Source organism: Acomys minous (assembly GCF_964271855.1).
Source record: "Acomys minous genome assembly, chromosome: 17".
Classification (NCBI taxonomy): Eukaryota; Metazoa; Chordata; class Mammalia; order Rodentia; family Muridae; genus Acomys; species Acomys minous.
Window position 1 is genome coordinate 49,858,856 of NC_140500.1, and position 24,616 is coordinate 49,883,471.

At 42.6% G+C, this 24,616-nt stretch overlaps 1 protein-coding gene and 1 long non-coding RNA gene across 25 annotated transcripts in view; both read left to right on the forward strand.

Moving 5' to 3' along the window:
- MAGI1 (membrane associated guanylate kinase, WW and PDZ domain containing 1) overlaps positions 1–24,616 on the forward strand; it is a 620,267-nt gene that overhangs the window by 100,684 nt on the left and 494,967 nt on the right. The gene's annotated exons all lie outside the window — the stretch shown is intronic.
- Positions 1–24,616, forward strand: part of LOC311588054 — a 253,196-nt gene that overhangs the window by 96,963 nt on the left and 131,617 nt on the right. Inside the window, exon 1 of one of the 2 annotated variants that reach the window (XR_014776067.1) lies at positions 19,184–20,025. The exons of the other annotated variant lie outside the window; for it this stretch is intronic. This is a non-coding gene — a long non-coding RNA (uncharacterized lncRNA). Of the gene's footprint in view, positions 1–19,183; positions 20,026–24,616 lie in introns of those variants that run through there. 2 annotated transcript variants of the gene reach the window in all.

A 24,616-nucleotide genomic window follows, 5' to 3' on the forward strand; every position in this document is an offset into this window, starting at 1 on the left:
GGCTTTAAGTGGCACTGTTTCAATGCAAAGAACAGTGAGTGTCAAGTCCCACAAGGAGCCAGTGGGAAGGCTGCAGTTTTTGACAGTGTCTTCCTGAGATCTTACATGGTCATTTTATCCATTTCTAGTCTGTGTGTAACATTTCAGTCAGCTAGACCAAGCAAGTGAGACCTGAATTGTTAATTGTTGTAAAGGCCATTGTAAAATGTTGGGTTTAGGGTGGACAGTTGTAGAGTAGTAGCTCAGCTTGTACAAGATCATGAGTTCTTCTTAAAACACTCCACCCCTTACCCCCCAAACAGCAGCAGCAGCACCACCACCACCACCACCACCACCACCACCACCACCAGCACCACCAGCACCACCAGCACCAGGGAAAAAAACCAACCAAGCAAAACTCATTTTAAAAGTCCTGGTCTCAAAAAATCATTTGCTATAGCTTAGGATTTGATTTTATTAAAGTGAAATAAATTGTTCCTATCCATCGATCAAATTCTTTTTTAATCTTAGGAGCTCTGTTTTTTTTTTTTTTTGTTTGTTTGTTTGTTTTTATAGCTTAGATACTTGAAGCAAAAGTAATTTTTTTGAGAGGATCTCTGTAGCCTAGGTTGGCCTCAGGCTTGCTGTGTATTCAAGGATGATGTTGACTTCTGATCTCCAGCTCTCAAATGCCAGGGTTACGGGCGTGTGCCACCATGCCTCATTGATGGGTGCTAGAGATACAACCCAAGGCTTCATGCATGCTTCCTAAGCGTGCTAAAAACAGGTCCACATCTGTAGCCCAGAAAATTCTAGGTAGGTTAAAATTTCTACTTTGTATATATCTGAACTTGATAGGATGGATATCTGTCTGTCTGTCTGTCTGTCTATCTATTAATCTAATCTAATCTATGGTGGTTTCTTTTTTGTTTTGTTTTGTTTTATTTTGTTGAGACAGAGTTTCTCTGTGTAATGGTCCTGGCTGTCCTGGAACTCTCTTTGTAGGCCAGGCTGGCCTCTGTCTCACAGAGATATACCTGCCTCTGCCTTCCAAGTGCTGGGATTAAAGGTGCGGGCCACCACATCCTGCTCCAGACATTTCTGAATAGACCATTATCCATATTGTCTTGATTCTGAAAACTCTTCTCTTTCTACACACACACACACACACACACACACACACACACACACACACACACAAAGTCACATTTGATTTTCAGTAAAAATGCCTGAGTTCTTCTATTTATAACTCTTCAGTTTTTCAAGGCATGGTTTCTCTGTGTACCCTTGGCTGTCCTGGATTCACTTCGTAGACCAGGTGGACCTTGAACTCAGAGATCCTCCTGCCTCTGCCTCCCAGGTACTGGGATTAAAGGCATGCGCCATCACAGCCCAGCCTACTGATAACTCTTAAGAGCTCATGTTCATTAGGTAAAAATGCCAGCCCTCTTAGGATTTTTAAATTCTATGTGTACAGGTGTTTTGTCTGCATATGTGTCTGTGTACCACACATGTAGCTGGGCCCTGTGGAGGCCAGAAGAGGGTGCTGACCCCTTAGGAAGAATAGCTAGTGCTCTTTAGCTGCTGAGCCTTGTCTCCAGCACCTAGAATCATTAATTTTGATATAATTTCTTTGTTTTCTACCCATCCTCTGTATCATACAGTATTCCAGAGTTCTGTTTGTTAGAGTTAATTGCAGTGGAAGCAAAAATAAAAGAGGAGCTATGAGGAAGATGGTGTCTTAATGCCAGCACACCTGCACCCTCTCCCCCTTCTAAAAATTGTCATAAAAACTTCCATTTAGCAGGAGGAGGTGGGATGAGTTGTGTTTGTGCACATCCAACTCAGGCCATGCAAGAGACACATGTTTCTGATGGATTCATGCTACATAGGCTGCCTGTGGCTCTGTGGTTGAACCACCAGCCGCAGATTGGCCAGAGGAGGGCCACCAGCCCCAAGGGCAAGTTCCTACTCAGCCTGTTAGGTGACCTCCAGGAACAAGCTGACTTATAAACAATTTCCTGCTGAGCCATCTGGCGAGGGAGAGGATTTCCTGAGCTGAACCAAGGCTGTTGTCACTTAAAACACACAGAGACCCTAACCTTGAAACCGAAGCAGAAGGGCAAAGGCTCTTGGCCAAGTGTCAGTTGGTTGTGACGCCACTGTCCTTGGGGTGGTACTTAGTGGTTGAAGTTCCAGCTTGTAGGCCTCTTCCTCTTTTGCTGTTTCCCCTTCCTAATGGGGGACTCTGATAGAGACAGTGGAAGAGACCTTTTGGCAAGCCATACAGGCTTGCCCAGCATCAAGAGGAAAGTTACTGTGTAGAGAAAATTAGGTAGGGACTTACAAACAACCCAGCTTGAGTCCAACTGTGTTGCATGTTCTTTACTTTGGCAAGGGAAACACAATTTGTTTCTCCGCTTTACTGGTGGAACAGCACCTGGGTGTGGTAAGGCCTTTAGTCTCTTTGATCACCTTACTTTGTCCTTTTTTTTTTTTTTTTTTTTTTTTGCCACTTACAGGACAAGCAAGGTACAAAGTCCTTTGCTGGGTTTCCCCATCATGACTCAACCATATGTTCAGGTGGACTCTCTTTGGGTATAGTATTTGGAGTTAAGTGAGAATAGATTTGTGGTTAACCCATGGGTTGCCAACGGCTTCAGAAACATTGGCAATCCCTATTCTACCATCCTTCTTTGTGTCTTATAGATAATTCTTTTCAGCCTATTGTTATCCATAATATTAAGATGGGAGCCTTGGTGCTGATGGATTCTGATGCTCCATGTGGTTTCAGGGTGAAGGTTGGGGTTCTTGCCTAACGCCATGCAGCCTTTTCTGTTTGCTGACTGATAAAACCTGAAAAACCTCGGTGACTTTGAAATAATGATCCATCATTTCTCCTGATCTTGTGCGTTGGCTGATGAGAGAATCCCTGGCCTTTGTTATCTGCTCTGATGGTGGCTGAATTGATGTCCCCTCTGGAGTCTGCCCCTTGGCTCTGCTGGTTCTGCAGAGCACCTGGCATGTCTCCAGTGTTACTTTTCTTTTAGTGGCAGGCCTGGCTTCCTTACTTGGTGGTTTCAGACATCATCCTAGAAGAGTGAGCAGTGGTGGGTTACACACCCGCAGTCTCCACTGCTGGGGGCGATGGAGGAAAGAGGGTCGCAGTTTGTGGGCTAGGAAGGGCAACACTGGGAGAACCCCATCTCTAACAAACAAAAGAGAATCCACACAGCGGTGACACTGGCAGGCACAAAGTCTCTTGAATCTCCCGCAACAGAACTCACCTGTGCCACCATCAGCTCCTTTCCTCAGGGCACCTTCTAGACTCACCTGTGAGTGAGGCTCATCAGGGACTCTACCTAGCCACCCCTCTCTCCCTTGCCGATTGCACCTCTCGCATGACATTGGAATTTCTTTCAGTTCCTTAAACTACCCCACCCTACCCACAGCTTTTGGCCTAGCGCTATGCCTTTCTCTCCAATAAAGAATATTCTTTAATGCTTATTATTTTTCTAGCTAACTGCTATATATCCTTCAGACATCCACTTCAGGGCATGTTCTAAGGGTGTTCCTGTTGTGACACCCTAGATTCTGGGAAACATAACCCTTCCTATAATCTCCTAATAATAATTTAGTTCCTAATAATGAGGAACTAAAAAGTGTTCCTCATTCCTTTTTAGAACTTGTTTTTGTCTTTCCTGAGAAACTCATACTGTGCACCAGGGAAGAAACAATGCCTGCCTTCTCAGTGGCCTCTTTCTCCCGCCATGGCGGTGACTGGTTATGCAGGTCCCTTACTTTATTTGCTCAGAACGTAACTTCAGTGTACCCTTGAAATCCCTCCTCTTCCTTCTCCATTTCTTCTTAGGCTACCCTCTCACCTGCTCCTCCCTCGCCCCCCCTACTCCAAGGGAACGTGCTGTGCACAGCAGGCTGGCCTTGAACTCACAGATATTATCTTGCGTCTGCCTCCCAACTACTGGCACTAAAGGCGTGTGCCACCACCCCTCACTGAAACCAGATCTCTTGGCAAATAGCCTTATTAGCTGCCCGTCATGGAAAAGGATTCCTCATCTTTTTTTTTTTCCTTAAATATTTTTTACATATACACATATTACTACACATAAGATTCCTCATCCTGATCAAGACTTCACATGACTGCAAACATGGCATTTTGACTTCCACTATGCCAGGGACACTGAATGCCACTGTGTGGGATCACAAATGCTTATCAGTTGAGCTGCCGCTGCACTCTGCACTTTGTCTGGACTCCAAGGAGAGGATGTGTGAATGAATTACTTGAGTTTAACTATGCTTCCAAAGGTAGTCACTAAAAGAAATGCTTACTTCCCTGAACGCTCATTTTTTAATGGAACATTTATTTGGCAAGGTCCTACCTAGACATAGGTGGTAGTATTCCCTCTCTCCTATCAGTTATTCATAACATTATTCTTGAATAGATAATTCAGAAAATGCAGGACGATTAGGGTACTATGGGCTAGTATTTTATCTAAACCATATAAAGAGTCAGTTTTTGTTCCAAGTCCTAGCCTAGGTGGAAAGAGGCAGCATGGAAGGACTAACTGGTGAGGAAGGAGAAGTGCGCATGAAAGGTTGGAACCTCGACTAGGATGCTGTGAGGCTTCTCATTTTATCTCTTCTCAGAGTACCTTCCTCCACACGTGACCTTTCTCTGAATTTTCATCTACATGGGAGAATTTGGAAACTGCATGGCTCCCCAGCTTATTACATGACATAGTTATGTACATGCTCAGAAGATAAGATTAATTGCTAGAACTAGTTAAGTGTCTTTTCCTAAGCCAGTAGTTTTTTTTTTTTTTTTTTAAACTACAGATGGAATCTAGGGCTGCTAGGAAAACATTTCCCCCTTGAGTCAGGGTTTCTCTGTGGAGCCATGATTGTCCTGGACTCACTTTGTAGACCAGGCTGGCCTTGAATTCACAGAGATCCACCTGCCTCTGCCTCCCGAGTGCTGGGGTTACAGGTGGGCACCACATGGTGAAGGTGAGAGGAGTGCTGAGAGGAATGGAGCTGGTGGTGTGTGCTCATAGCTTGAAGATGTCTACTATTTTAGAAAAGTCTTAGGAAAATGATGTTACCTAGCTAAACAAGGCAGCAGTTTCCCAGCCTCTTGCTATTGCAGTAATACAGCAATAGATGATAAAGTCTGGAATGTTCTTTTCTCTCTATGACCTTTGTTCTGAGTCATGTTTGATTTTGTGTCCTATCTTTTACTACTAAGAGCTTTAGGGTTTTGTTTATTTGTTTGTTTGTTTGTTTGTTTGTTTGGAGATGGGGTGTAAATGCTTATTATATATTCTCAAAGAATTACAGAATAAACTGCAAGTGCGCTTCTGTGTGTGTTCCTGTAAGGGAAGGCAGTTATCCTGCTGTGTGTTCTAAGTCATCACTAGTAAACTATGCACGCAAACTCAGAACGACCCTGGGGTCTGCGGTTGCTTCAGCGCTGGGAAGCTGCGTGCAATCCTGGGTCAGGATGTCTGGAACACTTTCTTGTTGGACAGTGTAATGAGGGATTGGATTATAGTGTGATCCACGGGTCTGCAGTGAGGCTTCGTGTGTGTGTGTGTGTGTGTGTGTGTGCGCTAGTCTAAAATTTTTAAAATATACATTTATATTATTATGCATATGTAAATAACTTACATATAGCAAGAAGAACCATGAGACAAATCAGGAATTCTATAACTGTTAAATTCATAGTGTTTGGCTATTTGTATTTGGCAGCTTTGACGAAAATGTCTTTCCTATCTTGGTGCATCTAAAATTCTGAATGTCAATCGGTATCTATCGTATCTCATCATTATCAACTTAAAACACCCATCGAGATCCAAAAACATCTTAACCCCTAAAAAAACTAAGCTAAATTTTAGGACTAGGCTGTCTGGTCTTCAATTCCATCAGAGACTTGAGAAGGAATAAAATTAATGACCTGAGTAAACAGGAAGTGCAGGTTAACAGCTTCTAAAGTGAAAAAAGTGGTAGAGATAGTTTACTGCCTGAATAGTCATCTAAAACTCTCTTTAAAGTTGGAGCATCGTCTTCAGCCTTCTGGCCCAGTATATCTGACAGACATATTTGTGAGGTAGGAACTGCTGAGGGCTGGCTTATCCTGTCTTGGCCGAGTCTGGCCGTCGGTGTGTGTGTGTTGGTTTAAGGTGAATGTAAGGAGAAATGAGCAGAAGATGATACACAAATCAGATGAACATGTTCACTAAGAAGGAAAACCATTCAGTTAAATCATCAGGAAAACTTAATAAGGTTTGTTTTATCTGAAGATGCCTGGATTCTTGGGCTTCTTCCTTACGTCTCTGTCTTTCATCTTTTGTTTAGTGACTTGGAGCGTCAGTGAAGCAGGGGTTGAGAATTCTTAATTGAAAACCCCAAATCTGAGATGCTCTAAGATCCAACACAGCATGACATAGTGCTAGGAATTCTCAAAACATGATTTTTTTTCGTGTGCAATATTATTTAAAAAAAAAAAAGAAATAAAATTATTGTTTGGCAATTTGTATAAGGCAGTGGTTGTCAACACGTGGGTCATGACCCTTTTGGGGGGGGGACATGCCAGATATTTACATTGTGATTTATAACAGTAATGAAATTACAGATACGAAGTAGCAACGAAATAATTTTATGGTTGGAGGTCACCACAACGTGAGAAACTATGTATTAAATTGTCTTAGCATTAGGACGTTTGAAAACCCCTGGCCTAAGGTATATGTAAAACTTTTGTGGTTTTGTTTGTAGATTTGGGTCACGCTATCAAGATCTCACTTTGTATATGTGGAAACACTTCTGTTCCCGAGAATTTAGATAAGGAATACTCAACCTATGTTTTAAAGTATTTATTTAAAATGTATATTTTAAAGGGATTCTCATTGGAAAGGGAGTATGTAGACATATGGTATAATTGGTCAGATTCCTGCTCATTGGGTATCTGTGCAGACAAGTTTACAGTGTGGTAGAAAATCAGGTCTAAAACTCAGTTTTTCTCCTTCGACTGTTTTAGACTTAGAAGTTGGTTCAAATACTCTCATAGGTTATTATGTTTCTAGTATGTTGATTACTCCGGCCTATGGTTTGCAAAGAAGAAGAAACCACTGGAATTTAGTTGGTCATTTCTCTGGGTGCCTGGCCACCCATCTGACTGAGACAAAATGGGAAAAACCTGGTTTTTACTTTAATATACATTTTAAAAATGTCGTTTAGTCTTCTAGGATAGCTATGAAATGCACAAGAGGAATTTTTTTTCCTTTTTGGTGAAAGGAACTATAATTTCTTTTAAGTTAATTTGAATTAGTTCCAAGTCACAAGTATTAGTAAAGCAAAGACTGAACTAGAATCCAGGATGGATTTGTAGTTCTTTCCACTTTTCCTTTTTAGTTTTCTGGAACAGGGTCATGCCATATAACCAGGCTGGTATGGAAGTTTCTGTGTAGCCCAGATGGGGAGTCCTCTTGCCTCAGCTCCTGGGGTTCTGGAATTGTAGGCCACTTTCCGTTCCATTTGGTGTCCCTTGGCTTCTCATCCACTCATTGTCTGTGTGTGTTGGTTTGTGTCATGAGGCCTTTTGCTTGTCTTTGGTTCTGGGGATCTATCCCGTGGCCTGGTGATTTCTAGGAAGTATTCCAGCACTGAGCTTTATTTATTTATTTATTTATTTATTTAACATTTATTTATTATTATTATGTATACAGTGTTCTGCTTGCATGTACACCTGCAGGCCAGAAGAGGGCACCAGATCTCATTGTGGATGGTTGCGAACCACCATGTGGTTGGTTGCTGGGAATTGAACTCATGACTTCTGGAAGAGCAGACAGTGCTCTTAACCGCTGAGCCATCTCTCCAGCCCTTCCAGCACTGAGCTTTATTCCAAGGCTGGTATGTGGTCTGTGGTGTGTAGTTTGTGAAAGGTAGTTGTGGTTTAATCTTTCCTGGCTTCTGCACCATGAATAGGTGTCAGGCTGCTGAGGGGGCGGAGGTCTGCGTTGGCTGGTGTGCATTGCCGGGATGTAAACACCCTTTCATTTCACTGCGTTCTCTGCTAGTGCGATGGCTGAGTTCCCTGGGCTTGTGAAAGGATGCTCTGCTTGAGTTAGACGGAGGAGAAACTGGTTATTGGCTTGGAGAGAAGGTTGCTTTACGTGCAGGTTCGGCGTCACAGGGTTTGTTTGTTTGTTTGTTTGTTTGACGGCTGAAAACCTTCCGCACAGGTTATCATTGTCTCCCACCTTTGGTTAGAACTGTTTTATTCATTTTGAGAGAGTCCTTCTGAATAAAAGCTCCCCTTGTTTTACTCACAGCCTGTAATGACAGACACATCACAAGCCGCAGTTTTCCTTAGCCACAGCTCCCTTTGTGGTTGGATTTTAGTTGAGAAGGTAATTATTTTTTGAAAGAAGGAGCTACACCTTTATTTAAAAGACACCATTTTCAGTGTTTTCAGTGTTTAGAACCATGGCCTAGAGACTTACTGTAGTTGCATACGATTTGCAGTTTTAAAATCTTTCCAGGTGGAGGGACACAGTTGAATAGAGGAACCAAGGCCAGACTTTTGTTACTTATGGTTGCAGTGTTGAGAAAAGGAAATGTGAGCGGTTGGGATTCCTGCTGGAAGAGCAGTTGAGTCTGGAGGAAACAATGCACCATTTCTTCCCACTTGCCCCTGACAGGTGTGTCATCTAGTTTCTGTTTAAGCAGTGCTTCTGGTTCAGCCTGAAAAACTACTTGTGAATTCATTGTTACGTTGTTGTCATCTCCGAGTCTGTCCCCGGGAGTCTTCAGTGGCGAGTCTTCAGTGGCGTGCTTGTTGTTGGCTAATTGCCAGCTCTGGGCAGAGCGTAGTGGTTACCAGCCCACTATCAAAACATCACCACCACATGGCTGCCTGCAGCACTGAATGCAGAGCTGGGAAAAGTTGCACATGTTTGGTTCTGGTGTCAGTGTGAGCTGGCTCTTTTCTCTCCTTTTTCTTTTCCTTCCTTCCTTCCTTCCTTCCTTCCTTCCTTCCTTCCTTCTATTTTCAGACAGGGTTTCTCTGTGTAGCTTTGGCTGTCCTGGACTTGCTTTGTAGACCAGGCTGGCCTCGAACTTACAGCGATCCGCCTGCCTCTGCCTCCCGAGTGCTGGGATTAAAAGCATGTGGCATCATTGCCCAGCTGACCATGCTTTTTTCACAATTCATTCCTCACACATTACACATTACACTCTAATAAGATTACATGAGGAAGGATGGCCATTCATTGAGACTGTATTGCGAGTCTGATTTGAAAAATCCATTAATACACTTTATATTTTTAATTTTATTCATTCATTCATTATTTATTTATTTTGTTTGTTTGTTTATTTACTTATTATTTTTTGAGATGGGATTTCTCTGTGTAGCCCTGGCTGTCCTGGCACTCACTCTGTAGACTAGGTGGGCTTTGAACTCAGAGATGCACCTGCTTCTGCCTCCTAACTGTTGGGATTAGAGCCATGAGCCACCACTGCCTGGCTTATTTATTTTGTTTTTATGAGACATGGTCTTACTATGTACCCGTGTGGCTTCCAACTTGGCATCATCTAGCCTTTCCCCTCCACCTTCTAGCACTAGGACATCCCATTCTTTTCTTATTTAGTCACCATAATAGTATAGAGAAGTAAATGCTGTTTGCTCTTCCAAACTTAGTCTGCTCTCTTCTCATTCCCAGCTCCTTGCATTTTCAATTTGCTCATCTCTTTGAGAAGAATAGCTGAGTACAAATGACAAAATCTGAGATTGAAAAGTATCTCACTCATCTCATAGTCAGAATTCATGATCAGTAAAATATATGTACTTATTTAAAATTTAATGCCAGTTATGTTTCACCTACACTTTGTCTATTCCAGTTCGAACAGTCCACAATATTTTCAGAAGAATTAATAAATTCATGCAGTTTATTGAGATCTGTTATATGTCTGTTTTACATCGCAGGGATGCCTTAGTGAAAAGGGGGGAAAACCATATCACTCTGTGTGTGTGTGTGTGTGTGTGTGTGTGTGTGTGTGTGTGTGTGTGTAAACAACTAATTTGTGTGGTATATGGGGAGTGGTAAGGTGGGAAAAGTGTCGCAGGGTAAGGAGGACTATATACAATGGAGGGACTTGAGCTGTAGTTTTAAAGCCAGTGATCCCATTGCTGTATTAGCTTAATTTTCAGATACATCAGATTACTGATAGCTTTTTCTCAAAGGAACACTGTATATTAAATAGCCGTGCCCCCTTGCAGGCTGGATCTCTCTTCCTCTTCTCGGTTACTAGTCAGCATGTAGCCTAACAGTCCCTTGTCTCTCCTAGGCCCCTTGCTACACTCTTGGCTGGTGTTGGTCTTGTGGCCAGCGTAAGCTGAATTATCCTTCCACAGGCACACCTCCAAACAAACCAGCTTTCCTTGTCCAGTCATTGTGATGTTCACTGACTGGACCTGGAAGTAGTTCTTTTCTCTCTCTCTCCCTCTCCCTCCCCCCCCCCTCTTTTTTTCTATTTTAAAAGACAGGGTTTCTTTCTCTGGATCCTTGGCTGTCCTGGACTCACTTTGTAAACCAGACTGTCCTCGAACTCACAGCCGTCCGCTTGTCTCTGCCTCCCTAGTGCTGGGAGTAAAGGCATGTGCTACCATCGCCCGGCTAGAAGTAGTTCTTTATATTTTTCTCTGTGGTTTCTCATTATACAGAAACTTTGCTGGGGCCCCTTGACTTATTGGCAAATAACTCTTCATTTGTGTTATTCCCAGTTCTTAATGCCATTTAAAGGTGTGTATTTTCATAAAGAGAGTCACACCTTTTAGAGTTCATTTTTACTGGTGTGACAATGTTTCGAAGTGTCCTGTTGGTGTCAGTAAGCCGATATCGCTTTTGTAGGATGAAGGAGTGGGGAAGGGAGGGGGAGGGGAGGAGGAGGCCATCAGGACAGATGGACAAACACGTTTAGTTGGAAATGGTAAAAATTCTTTTGCTGACAACTTAATTTATCTTTAGCACCACCATTTATTTGGATTAAGAGGAAACCCTTGTCTTCTTACCGCAGTATAATACTATTTCTTTTCAGGTTTAATCTATACAAGTAAAAACTAAGTTCATCTGGAGAAATACAAAACAATAAATGGCTTTCAAGTGTAACGGATTATGGTGCTTGCTATTCAGAAGTCTGGTTAATACGTGCTGGAAACTGTGTAGTCATCAATAGACAGGAAGCCCTTTAATAAGTGCTCTGGCAATGAGTATGCAGTCATGAGGTAGATTAGAGGCAGGGGAGACAGTGCCTGAGGGAGGAATAACACCTGAGGCTGGCCTCCAGTCTGTGCGTGCAAACGTACTCATGTAACGTGCTTATAAAAGGCATAATGTTTAAAATGTTCAAAAAGTTATTTAATTATGACCACAATAGTGGAGAAAAATGTGAACTTTGGAGTCAGACTCTTGATTTGGATCCATCATCTTTTTAATTGTTGTATGATCACAGATTTGTCATGTTTGGTGCCTCAATTTATGTCTGCCAAACGAGGGTGAGCGTTTTTTTACTCTGAGGGTTCTTGTGAGGACAGAGCGAATATATTACACATAGTCAAAGCTGGGCCAAGTGTTGTGTCCCTTTTGGGGAAGGATGATGTCCTCTGTGTTTAGCAGTCCAACTATGCTAATTGTCACCGGTTATTACTTAGTATTCTAGGCCACTTAAGTAGGGAAAGGACTCACACAGAATAGAGTTCTTTCGTTGTCTTGCTCTGCTTGGGGAGTTGTGTGTCACTGGCTCTACATTGTCTATACTTCTCTTTGTTGGGCCAAAGTGAGCTGTTTTTATACTGAGTTTGGGCAAGGTGCCCTTTATTGTCATCGAATTTGACCTTTACAGTACCTCGTTAAGTGCTACCAAAAATATGTAAAAAAAAATACCACCTGTACTGAGGCCTTTTATTTCTCTGGAATTATATTCTAAAGGAAGTGTCAAGGATGACTCAATGGACGAGGAAATAGACATTTAAAGGGGCTTAATTGCGGATCCGAGTTTTCTTCTTAACATTTATTTATTTACTTAAGAATCTCACACACCTCAGGCTAGCCTCTAATTCACTGTGGGTTGAGGATGACCTTGAATTTCTGATCCCCCTTCTACTCTCACAAGTGCTAGGCTCATAGGTGTGTGCATCACAGCTGGCTGCCGCCGTGCTGAAGGTTGAGCTGAGGGCTCAGTGCGTGCTGGGATAGCACTCTGCCAGATGAGCCGCACCGAGTCATGGCTTCGCTTCTGCCAACTCCTGATGCGGTCAACAAAAATCTTTGTTGCTGGGTAAGAAGTGTGGAAGGAGGTGAGGTAGACATGAGCCTCGGGGCCCACATCCCGCAGGGAACGTAGTAGGACTTGTTCAACCACCCAGAGGAAGGAAGTGTCCGGGGAATGAAAGTGTCCGTGGCAGCCAAGGTTAGGTACCACTGGAATACATCAGGCTCAGCTGGCTTACTATTTGCAGGACTCCTCAGAGAGTTTTGCGAATAAAAATTCACCAAGGTGCTCCAAAGATACAAATGAGAGCCAACTTTTATTCAGCACTTAACTATTGTTCCTGACATGATTATGAACATATGTGTGTGTGCATGTGTGTGTGTGTGTGCATGTGTGTGTACCAGCCAGCCACATATGTGAAGCCGAATGCTGGGTTGAATATCTCCATCTATTGGCTTCCACTTTATTTTCTGAGACAAGTTCTCTCACAAACTATGGAACTTATGTATAACCAGCCTGCCTGGCTGGTAAGATCCGAGGATTCCCAAGGCTGGAGTCACAGGAGCACCACATGCTGCCTGCCTGGCTTTTTTACGTGGGCGCTAAGACCCTACCTAACTTCAGGCCCTGTGCTTTCTTATTGAGAGCTCTTACCCACAAAGCCATCTACGTGGCACTTATTAACTCAAAAAATCCTCACAGCTGCCTGTGAGGTATTTATTTTTTCCCACATGCTTTATGAGGAGTTAGGGTATGTAGGAAGTAGGGCTTCTAAATACAGGGCCTGAGACAGAGCCTGCTTTTTTTTTTTTTTTTTTTTTTTTTTTTTTTTGATTTTTCAAGACTGCTTCTCTGTGTAGCCTTGACTATCCTGGACTCATTTTTGTAGTCCAGACTGGTCTCGAACTCACAGAGATCCGCCTGCCTCTACTTCACGAGTGCTGGGATTTAGGCATGTGCCACCGTGCCAGGCGTTCAGAGATAGGTTTTTAATGTAACTTTTCCATTAGAAACCACTCTGGGAATGTGGCTGGGGTGTCCTAACCAAACTATGACTGACACTGGATTCCTCCCCCCCTTTTTAATTAAAACAAAATAAAAGCAAAACCAAACCTCTCACAAAGTGGGTTTCACTGTGGTATTTTCACTTGTCTATGTCATTAGTTTTCTTTGTATTTGTTCGTGCCCACCAATAGTTTTAGATGCAGATGGCCTCACGGTGCCTTCGTGATGAGGAACATTGTGTTTTTCCCTTTGTATCTTTGTGGTATAGAAATCTCTGTCTGTTTCTCTCTTTTTTTCCATAAGTATGTGTGTAGTATAGATTTGAAGTTGACCTTGGATATCATCTTTGAACATTCTTTAATATATATTTAATTTAATTAATAACATTTAATATAATTTACCTCTTTGGAAAGTTTAAAACTTATTCTTTGACATGTATTCAGTGTGTCTTAATCCACTATATATACTCAGGCAATGGGGTCTCTCACTGAGATGAGAGCTCAACAGGTTCAGCTAGACTGGCTGGCCACTCTGCTCTGTTAATTCATTATCTATGCCTTCTGCAAATGGAATTACAGGTGGGCCCAGCTTTTATGTGTGTTTTACTCACCTTGTGAGGCCAGCACCCTGTTTATCTCTTTTATCTGCTGGGCTAATTCTCTAGCCCTGTAGTTCCCAGCCCATGCTAGAAACTGTGCTATCTATCAGAGGCGTGAGTTTCCAGTTTTGCAGTTCCCTGCATGGGGACAGGCGTCTCTGTACGATGGTGACCCGCCCTCTCAGTATCTTGAAGGCAAGAAATTGGTCTGTGGAAGCTTTGATTGGGGTTTGTGAACCTACTTTCAACCAATGAAAGAGCACCTGAATAAGAAAGCACGCAACTCCTTTATAGCCACAAAGATGGGAAAACCAGCTTTTCATCTAACATTTAAATGCCCATCAATTGTTAAAGAGCCAAAGTAGCATCTTTTATAGATGGGCTTAGCTTTAATTATTCATATGTCTCCCTGAATTATCATATTTATCTAATAAGTGATGAAACAGTGTTAGGCAAATTACAGTTTCTGCTCACACAGATATTTAAAGTGTCTTCACCTACTTCCCATTAATCAATATAAAATCCAGATTTATCCATGAAGCATGCAGGATTTGGTGCCTGGTTTTTGTTGTCATAGAGAGCTGACCCTAGATGGAGTTGTGTTTGTGTGGTGATGAGAACACATCACTCTTGGGGTCACACTGTGTCTGTAGTGACCCCGGTAGTCCCATGTGGTTTATGGTTAGGTGCTCTTGCATCTTGTACAGTCTGGACAGCCTCCGCCACTGTCTTCCTACCACTCACCATGTCCCCTTGGCACTTGTCCTTATACAAATTATTTTTTTAAAAAACTGTCTCGGGGTGTGAGTGAAGAGTTCAATAAGCAAAATGCCTTCATGGATCTGAATTTTATCTCTAGCTTCTAGGAGAGGGGCGGAATGCGATGGGGTGGGGTGGGTGGTGGAGGCAGGTGGATTCTCCCGGCCCAAGCCGAATTAGTGAGTTGCAGGCTCAGTTAAAGACTGGGTTTCTGTAAACAGAGTGGGCTGACAGCTCCTGATGACCAGTATTCAAGGGTGACCCAAGGTTAACCTATGGCCCCCCTCTGCCCCCCCCCACACACACCACACACACACACACACACACACACACCCCTTTCATTTTTCTGCTATCTTTAAAAGATAGACACGTATTTGCCATGTTTATTCCCATATCTGTAAGGAAAAGCATGTCTGTTGCCTTGTATGTTCTCTGTGATATTTATTGAGCACAGGCTTGACATCTGCCCAGCTGTGGGATGAACAGATGTATGTAGAATGAATAGAAAAAGCAGCAGGTCTTACATGGTATTGTTAAAAGCCTTTTCCCTGAAACGCATGAACCTTGGGTAGCGGAATCAAAATTTCAGGTTGATGAGCAAATTTCTTGAGATGTGTGTGCGGTAAGGTAGGCTATCCTTGCAGATTTGTCCTGTAGTTAATCTCTTGTGCTTTCCTGGCCGGACATACTGTTTTAGAGCGAAGTTGCACTGCTCTGGATCGGGAGCAGTGTTAACACTCCAATCACGGTTGCTGATGTCTGGCTGCAGAGACAGCAGTGGTTGTCATTTGTCACTAACCTAGTTATCTTCTGACTGCCTGGCTCCCGTTGCTGCCTCTGCGTCAGGCTCTCAGATAGTATTCGCAGACGGAGTGTCGGCATCGCAGCGCTACTTGATTCATTGCGTTCTCTTCCCACGTGTCCTGGCTTCTCCAGGCTGCTTTAAAAATTGGGTAGCTTTTTAACAACAGAAACGTGTTGTTTCAGAGTTCTGGAAAGTAGAACCCTAAAGTCAAGGAGGACGGTGAGATCTGTGAGGCCTCTCCCTGTGTCTTCTGAGTTTTTTCCAGGCACCCGCCCGCTTTCCCCAGCTCTCTTGCTCTATGGCTGCGGGCTGTAACTTAGGTTTGAGGGGTTCAGTTTTGCTTTTTCTTTTAAGTAATGTGTATTGGGGCTGGAAGGATGGAGCCGTGGTTAAGAGAGCTTGTTGCTGCTGCGGAGGACCTAGATTCAAGTTCCAGCACATAGGCAGTGGCTCACAGTCACCTTTAACTGCAGTTGTAGGAGACCCGGTGCCCGCGTGTGAACGCCTTGAGCGCCTCCTTCCTTTGGTTTGCTTCCTGGCCGTGTGGTCTTCCTGCTCCAGTTCAGAAGGCCATTTGATCACAGACTGAAATCCCCCAAGCTGTAAGCTAAAGGAAGCTTCATCTTGAGATATTTTTAAGTGAGAAAAAGCTGACCTACCTACTCTTGATCTATGTTTCTTTCCATATTGTTGTTGAAGTGGAGTGTGTGTGCATGCACACACGTGTTGTTCATGATCATGCCTGTTCATGTGCCTCCTTTTCTTAAAAAAAAAAAAAGCACATTCTTCATATTAGTCTTAAGGCCTGCTCTAATCTGGTATGATCTAGTGCTCATTTCTAAAGAAGGTCAGTGTAGGGAGGGACACAGCAGTCCAGAAACTCAGCCTTCAGCTGTCTCCCTTGATGCTCTTCTGTGAACTTGACCTAGCCTGCTGCTCTTTCTGTGAGTTGGCATGACATTTCATCTCTTAGGCAGGCATGCTCGGCGTAAGGCCCATGGGCTGCATGTGTCTCAGGAAGAGACGTGAGAGAGGCTCAGCACAAGTGTACCTGATGTCCTGTTGCGATGTTAAAAGGGTGGACACCGTCTTTAAAAAGAATTTTAGCTTTTCGGTGCATGGTGTGTTCCATCTCTTAGTGTCTTTCTTTCTATAGGAGGAGATTTCTATCTGTGGGGTTTTTAAGGAGTCTGATGATGTAATATATAGAATATATAGATTATATAGACTATGTATTACATATATTTGCATGTTTGTTCATATTGAAAACTCAGCCTCAATGCATATTCTGCACCATCCTCATTGCTTTATTCCAAATTGATATAAGAACCCTCTATATTGATGTTTATTGTTGGCAGTTCTACTATGATAACAACAGGGTTTTTTTGTTTGTTTGTTTGTTTTTTGGTCTGTCAGTGAGTCGGTCCGTCCCTCTGTCTGTCCGTCTATCTGTCTGTTGGCTCAGCACTGGGGAATAGAAACTAGTGCCTGTGAATGCAAGACAAAGTGCTCTAGCGTTTCTCCAGTCCTCTTTCTACTTTGCACTTTAAGACTGGGTCTCAGTACATCTCACAGGCTGGCTCTGAACTTATGCGTAGCCCAGGTGGGCCTTGAACCTGTTATCCTCCTGACTCAGCCTCCTAAGTAGTGGTGATTACATGCGTTGCCACCAAGCCCCACCTGGTAAAAAAAATTATTCAAAAAATCGAGGGTCAAAGCTGAAATGTGGGCCAACAGAGGAAGATAAACTTCTTAGATTAAGTTTTTTTTTTTTTTATTGCAGATCGCTACATTCTCACAATGCACCATGTGCTAGATTTCTTCCCACAAGATATGCAGTATTAATTCTGCAGTTTGTTGAAATGATACTATATAAAACAAAATCATGTTTGAGTTTTCTGGGTAATTACAATCTCTCATTTTGAAAGTAGAGCCAATTATGACTATAAAATTGTTTCCAATTCTATTGTATTCTTACTAAATATAAATGTGATTATAAATTAAAATCCACGGGAGGTATTTCAATTTAATCTTAATTTTATTTTTCCCCATGAAATGTGAAATTGAATAAATGTTAAGAACCTATTTGAAAATGTCAAGAAGGGCTAAATTTAATTATGCGTCATTGTTTTATAAATGTGTCTTAAGTTCCAGGAGAGGATGGAACCTATATGTATGGTGCGTCTTGAGGTGATCACATCCAGGGGAAGAGATAGTAGGTTTTCATGTGACACATGTGTCATGACTTTAAAAAGAGATGGTTCAGCATTAGAGATTCATTCGGTGTTTGTGTTTGACCAGCAGAATTTGTAGACTCAATATGTGTACTCCACTTGCTTATACTTAGAAAGAAAGTAATTTTAGAATTCCTTGGCTTTGAGTTTCAGTGCCTTTAATGACTATTGCAGAGGCCTCATAGAAATTGAGTCTGAGGTGTTTATGTAGAAGAATAACATACAGATGCTTATGTGGGCTAGGAGAGCCGGTGTGTGCAACAAAAGTCAGGTTTCTTGTGTTTCCTTAAGACATGATGTGTTAAGTAGCGTACTACATCTGTCACCGAGATTCCTGAGGAGCAGCTTTCGGGGAGGAGTGAGTGAGTTTGACCCTGACCTGTGGCTTCAGAGCGTGCAGCCTGTACTTCTACTGATGGTGTGCCTGTGATGAGGCTGCGACATCACAGTGGTGTGAGCATCTGGGAAGGCTGCTCGCCTCACAGCAGATTGAACACACATGCACAATCATGCATGGATGTGCTCTCATGCATGTGTATGCATGTGTGCGCTCGCGTGCGCGCACACACACACACACACACACACACCACATCACTGCATATACAAACAATACAACAGGAGTAATTTGAGAAACATATAGTTTCCTATAGTTATTGTAGCTGTTTGTAAATGTTTCCCTCCTTCTCTGATTCTGCTCAGTCTAGGTCACCCCAGTAAGTTTGTGTGCACTGAAACATTGGGTCAGAAAGTAGACTAGATGGCCGCACAGATTTCTATTATTCCTCAGTTTCTAGGAATCTCAAATAGATAGAAGGGGGACAAAGATTGAAAAATGTTGAAAGGAGGCTTGCAGGCATGAGATAGTTGGATAAAGTTTACTGAGTTGTGATACTCAGAGCAGTAGAGGGATGCTAAGAGAGTATTTGTGGACACACGTCCATCCACAGTAGAAGCGTTGCAAGGGAGGGGAAACACAGGCTAGAATACACTACGCTAGCTCCTGGGAACCTTTGCTTATGTAAGCGTTTTGGAGGTTAAGGAGTGGAAACTCCAGTTGCTCATACATTTATAATTTCAGAATCAGAAGTCAGAGTTTCATCTCCTAGGGGTGAAAACTAACTCAAACTAAGTGAGATTAATTCAATTTGGTCCAGAGGAAAAGCTGATGCAGTGAGCTGAGCAGGATAGGAGGCTGGTACTGTGTGTGTTTACTGACTTGCCTTGTTTCCCCACACAACCACTTGTAGAAACAGGCCATTTCTGCCAGAATGTTGCAGCACTCCAGCTCTGTACCCTTTGAGCTACTGTCGGCTCATTTTGTTTTGGTCCTCCTTTTTTTTTTAATGAAGTTAATTATTCTTCAATAAAGATCACTCCTGTGTACAACTGACCTCTTCTTACCGTCTTGCTTTCACTTATTGGTGGAACAATTGCGAGCGAAGAATATTTAAAATTCACTGGGTTCCAGCAAACAATAATTTCAGCTGACACGCTTAGCATCCAAATGGTAGATGAAAACGACTCATTTGTAGGGGGCGAAAAGAGGCCAGTTGCTGACTGCTGAGCTGCTGCATGCCCTTGTAGATTCACGAGAGTACAAGGCAGGCGATCACTTCAGATTCAGGCTGTTAGTCAAGAAAAACAAAAGTAGAGGGCGCAGAAAACTGGCCTAATTAATACAGTCATGTGCCTTACTGTTTAAATTACAGATGGTCTTTCAGGGTTTTAATGACATTCTAAATGATGGGATAAATTTATGTGTAGTTGTTTTGACCCTTCCTCAATAGGTAGACATATTTTTGTAACTATAAAATCAATTCAGCATAATTCGTTCGTTTGTTTATTTATTTGTTTGAGTAGCTTTTAAAAAAATAACTATTTGTTGGAGTAGGTTAAATTACCAGCAACACTGAGAGGCAGGCACAGAGAGATTTCTCATCTTTCTTCTGCCAGCTGGTATAGGTTCGATCCACTGTTAGCACTTCCACCAAGCGGGGCACATTTGTTAAAGCTTAGGCGCTCACACTGATGTATCGTCATTATCCTAACAGTTGACCCTAGGCTTTGCTTTTGGTGTAGTGTAGTCTGTGGATTTGGACAGGTGACTGCTGACATGAGCTGCCTTTACAGGAACTTGGCATGAAGTTCAGTTACGTTCTCAATGGGTGCAGTTTCACTGCTGCAAAGCTGCTCTGTGCTGTCTGTTCACCACACCTCTCCGTCACCAACTCCTTCCTGTTTGGATATGCCTACTGAGCAGTAGAGAAAGTTGTTCTAAAGTTTGCTGGGAAGTGATCTCTGGTTGATACAGGTTTTCAACTGCATCGGGTAAAGTGGGAACCTGACTGCAAGACCCTGTGGTGAGATCATGTTTTCCTTTGTAAGAAACTACCCAACTGCCTTTTACGTTTGCTGCTCCGTGGTTCATTCCCGAAACAATGAACAGGAGTTCCTGTTTTCCACATCCTTCCAGCATTTGGTGTTGTCATTGTCCTGGCTTTTGGATGTTCTTATGTGTGTTATATAGTAGTGTTTCACTGGTGTTGTTTGTGTGGATAACTCCTTACCCCCTAAAAAAATGCTAATGTCAAAAATAAGCCTGGGTTGCAAAGAAAGAGACCGCCAGTCCAATGGAAGTGTCTTGACCAGGGAGAACTTTGACCAAATCAAAGGAGCAGGCTCTCTGGGTCAGGACTCATATTTAGTTTTTTATTGAAATGCAGGTGGTGACTGTATCTTTTCTCCATTGGTTGGTGTCTGACCTCAGTTTTTTGTTATTGGCTTTCTTTAAAATAATTGGTTCAAAGGACATGAAGAGGGAAAGGCCAGGCACTTTAATCCTGGAATGTAGCAGGGTCTTATGTAGACAAAGGTTTTACAGGATGTGAGAGGATTAAAACATTTGCTTAAAGGTATTATATGTTGGAAGAGATAAAAGATCTTAATTCCTTGCCCTGAACACAAGGGTGCTTTTTGTTTGTTTTGGGTTTTTGTTTGTTTTTGAGGCGGAGTCTGGCTATGTAGCCCTGGCTGTTCTAGAACTCTTTCTCAAACTCACAGACTTATGCTTGCCTCTGCTTCCAGAGTGCTGGGATTAGTGGCGAGAACCACTAAAGCTTGGTTCTGAACAAAACTTCTTTTATAGTATTTGTTAGCTAATACTTACATTTATTTAATGTTTCTAATACTACTAATAATGAAAAGAAGTAAAGAACAGATATAATTTGGAGCCTAAGGTAAAGTGTGATGTCTGTGTTTCCAGAAGTTTTTGTATTTCATATGGAAAAAAAAAAGGCAAATGCCTGTGCATAAAGTTTAAGTAGCAAAAACTGGCAAAACATTAATTTAAAAAATATTGGCTGGTCCTCAGCAGTTAAAGAGCACTAGCTGCTCTTAGAGAGACCCAGTGTCCGGTCTCATCAACCCAAGGTACCTAGCTGCCTCATCTGTTCCAGGGGATATGATACCCTCTTCTGGCCTCCATGGGCACCAGACACACACATGTGCACAGATATACACACAGTCAAAATATCCATAAACGTAAAGTAAATAGTTTTGTTTAAAAATAAGAGAACATTTGAATAGTCCAGATAATATATTTAGAGAGAGCCCAATCTAAGTTTTTAGGACAAGTGTGAGACTGAACAGAGACTACTTCATCTCAGCTTACTCCGTCACAATCACATTCTCAGCCTCAGCATTTCGTTACACTATTTGGTTTTTTTTTGGGGGGTAGTGATGGGCATCAGCATATAGGTGTTTGCTATGTGCTATGCTATATGTCATGTAAAGCCAAAGACATGTTTGAGAAATGTGTCATTAGGGGCTAGATAGATAGAGCACTTGCTGTGTTAATGTACAGACCCAAGTCTGGATTCTGAGCACCTACATACCAGGTGAGATGGTGACCTACCTGCAATCCCAAGCATCTCCAAGGCTAGGTTAGTCTTTTTTATGAGCTCTGGGTTTAGTTGAAAGTGTATAAGGTAGAGAGCGACGGAGGAAAATGCTGGGCATCAGCCTCAGGCCTCAACATGTACACACACATATATGTCCTCCTGATCACATACATACATAAATCTACACAGATATGAAAGTTCCTATATACATGGCTACCACACATGTATTTATGACAAAATTGTCATTAGATGATTTCTTGCTGAGAAAACATAGAGTGTAATTATGCTGACTGGTACAGAGTCGCTATGGTGATAAAATATCCATAGAACCTCTGCCATATGCAATCCATCCTTGACTAGATGGTCACCATGTAGTATGTGGCTATGTGAGAAAAATATGTGAATTACACATATAAGGCTTTTTAATATTTGTTTATTTGTGTGTGTATGTATGCTATGGCACATGTATGGTGGACAAAGGGTAACTTGTGGGAGTCTGACCTTTCCTTCCACCATGTTAATCCAGGGCATTAAACTCAGGTCATCAGGCTGGGTGATAAGTGTCTTTACCCACTGAGCCACCTTGCTGGCCCTGTGAGTATATTTCTTAGGCATTATATGATTATATACTCGGCTCATATAACCATGTACACAAATGACAGCAAATACATATATTTGCATCTTTCTTTTTGTATAATTTGATCCAGTATAATTCAAACCTTGAATTGCTGGGCTCTTTGCCTCATATTTTAGGGTTATCTCATTATTTTTAGCATCCAGGAAATAAAAACAAACTGGGATGTCCATAGGGACGAAAGCGGGGAAGCAGAAAATACCCTCAGTTACCTGATAACCATCTTTTTACCAAGGAAGGAGAAGGCGGCACATGAAGTGTGGCTCTCGATGGAGCTGCGGGCCACTCGAATGATGCACATGGGTACCTATGCGATGACTCCCTCACTGCTGCTGTAAATGTCTCTTTTAATTAGGTCAGAAGCACCTGTGCATTCTTGACCACTTTTCCTCTTCCCAGTCCAGGCTCATTAAGGATTTTAAAAAACAAAAAGAAAAAAGAAACAAACAACCACAAAAAAGATCCAACAAGCTGGAATTTAGATTTTCTGCAGGGGGTAGTGTTTGGTGTCTAAAAAGGAGCAAGTATGCAGACCCTCTGCCGTCGAGAGCAGGTGCGAATTATGGCGGGCAAATGACTGTGCCTGCTCCAAGGTGTTTGCCAGGAAACTGTCTATTAGGAGGCACACGTGTCTGGGTTTGTACTTTTGCATGAGTGTTTGAAAATATTTAGCAGAGTTAATGCTGACTATGTACAAGGTGTTGTTAAAATGTGAATGTACGAGTGTTTTGGTCTCTGGGCTCAGAGCAGCATTTCTGTAGATGGTTCAGCATTCTGCCGTGACTCCAGCAAGAGGCGTAGCTTCTTCTACACTTCACAGAGTATAAGGGTCTTCTCAAGAATTGTTCTCAACATGGTTATAAAACGAATCTACTTTTTTTTTTTTTTTGTGCAGGAGATGGGGAGCAGAGCCCCACACTATATCCCAGGTTATCCTGGAACTTCCTGCTTTGTAGCTCAAGCTGGTCTTGAACTCACGACAGTCTTTGTGTCTCTGTCTCCAAAGCACTAAGATACCGGGCATGAGCCACTGTGCTTGGTGTAAACTACCTTTTATTGGGTAGCTACTATCTGCTCAGAGCTTTAGAAATTTATTGCTATATAACTTTAACAACTGCCCCCCTCCCCCAGAGACTGGTGGTCTCGTCATCGTCTCACACATGGGGAAACTGAGGTCCAGAAGTGATTAAACGTCACCCGAGGTCACTCAGCATGTATTACAGGGCTCTGAACCCATTCACAGTGGGGTTTTGCTGCAAGAAGTGCTCTCTGGGGGTATGTTTGGGAAATGTTTTCTATTCTAGTATGTAGGGGTGGGGAAGGCATACTAAGTTGTTGGTGTTGTGTTTGTTCCTGGCCCTGCACCCTTGATTGACACACCTGCTTGTCACTGTCCTCAGCGTGGTGATTCATACATTAGTGCGGTCAGTGGATAATTTGGAACATTAGGTTCAGATCTTATTGATGGCAGTCCTGCACCTGCTCTGCCTTGTTTGGTTTGGCTTTGCATGGGGTGCTGGAAGCGTTGCCTTTTGTTGTCACTGAATCACACTTGAATATCTTGAGGCCTGCCTGGCTCAAGGGTAACATGTTCTCCGCTCTGTTGACGTTCGGCTTCCTGATCGCAGAATCCGTGCAGCCGGGATGGACCACTTTGGAATGTGCTTACTTGAGGGTTCAGGTTAGCCAGTGCTACGAAATTGATTTTTGCTCTAGGATCAATGTTGCTGACTTTTACATCACTTAATGAAAAACCAGTGAGTTGACTAATACCAGTTCATTGTTAACCAGAGAAGCGCCCTCCCTGTGGGTAGAACTCCCTGTCTGGTTGTGTTTGCAGAGCACCATCTGCTGCCTGTGGACAGAGTCCTACTGAGCATCTCCTCAGTGGTGCTTGGTTGATTATGATTTACCCTGCTTTTTAATCCTCTAGGGTACAGCTAGGAGGGGAGAATTCACTGCAAGAAACTGCTGCCTGTGGGTGTGTTTGGGAAGCATTTTTTATTCCATCATGTAGAGGTTGGCAAGGCATCTTAAGTTAAGCACTGAGCAGCAGGCGATGGTGAAGGCAGATAATTTTGTTTGCTCGGCACAGGGCTTCCCAATCAGTTGAATCCCTTAGGAATGTGGCCTTGAGGAATGCTAACTGTCCTTTAGTTTTGCACATACTTTTTTTTTTTTTTTAGGGTTGCCTCTATCTTAGCTTAAAAAACTTGAAACTATGTTTCAGACTCAACAGTGGGGCATAAAACCATAATTCTCATTCCACTTAAATGGTCTTATTTCTCAGAATTCAGATTTGTCCAATAAGAAATGTATTTAACTAAGTAGTATTTGAAACATCAAACTGATATGAGACCTTTTTGTTTCTCCTGTGTCTAAGGGACTTATTTTGGTGACTTGCAGTTAAGGCAACAC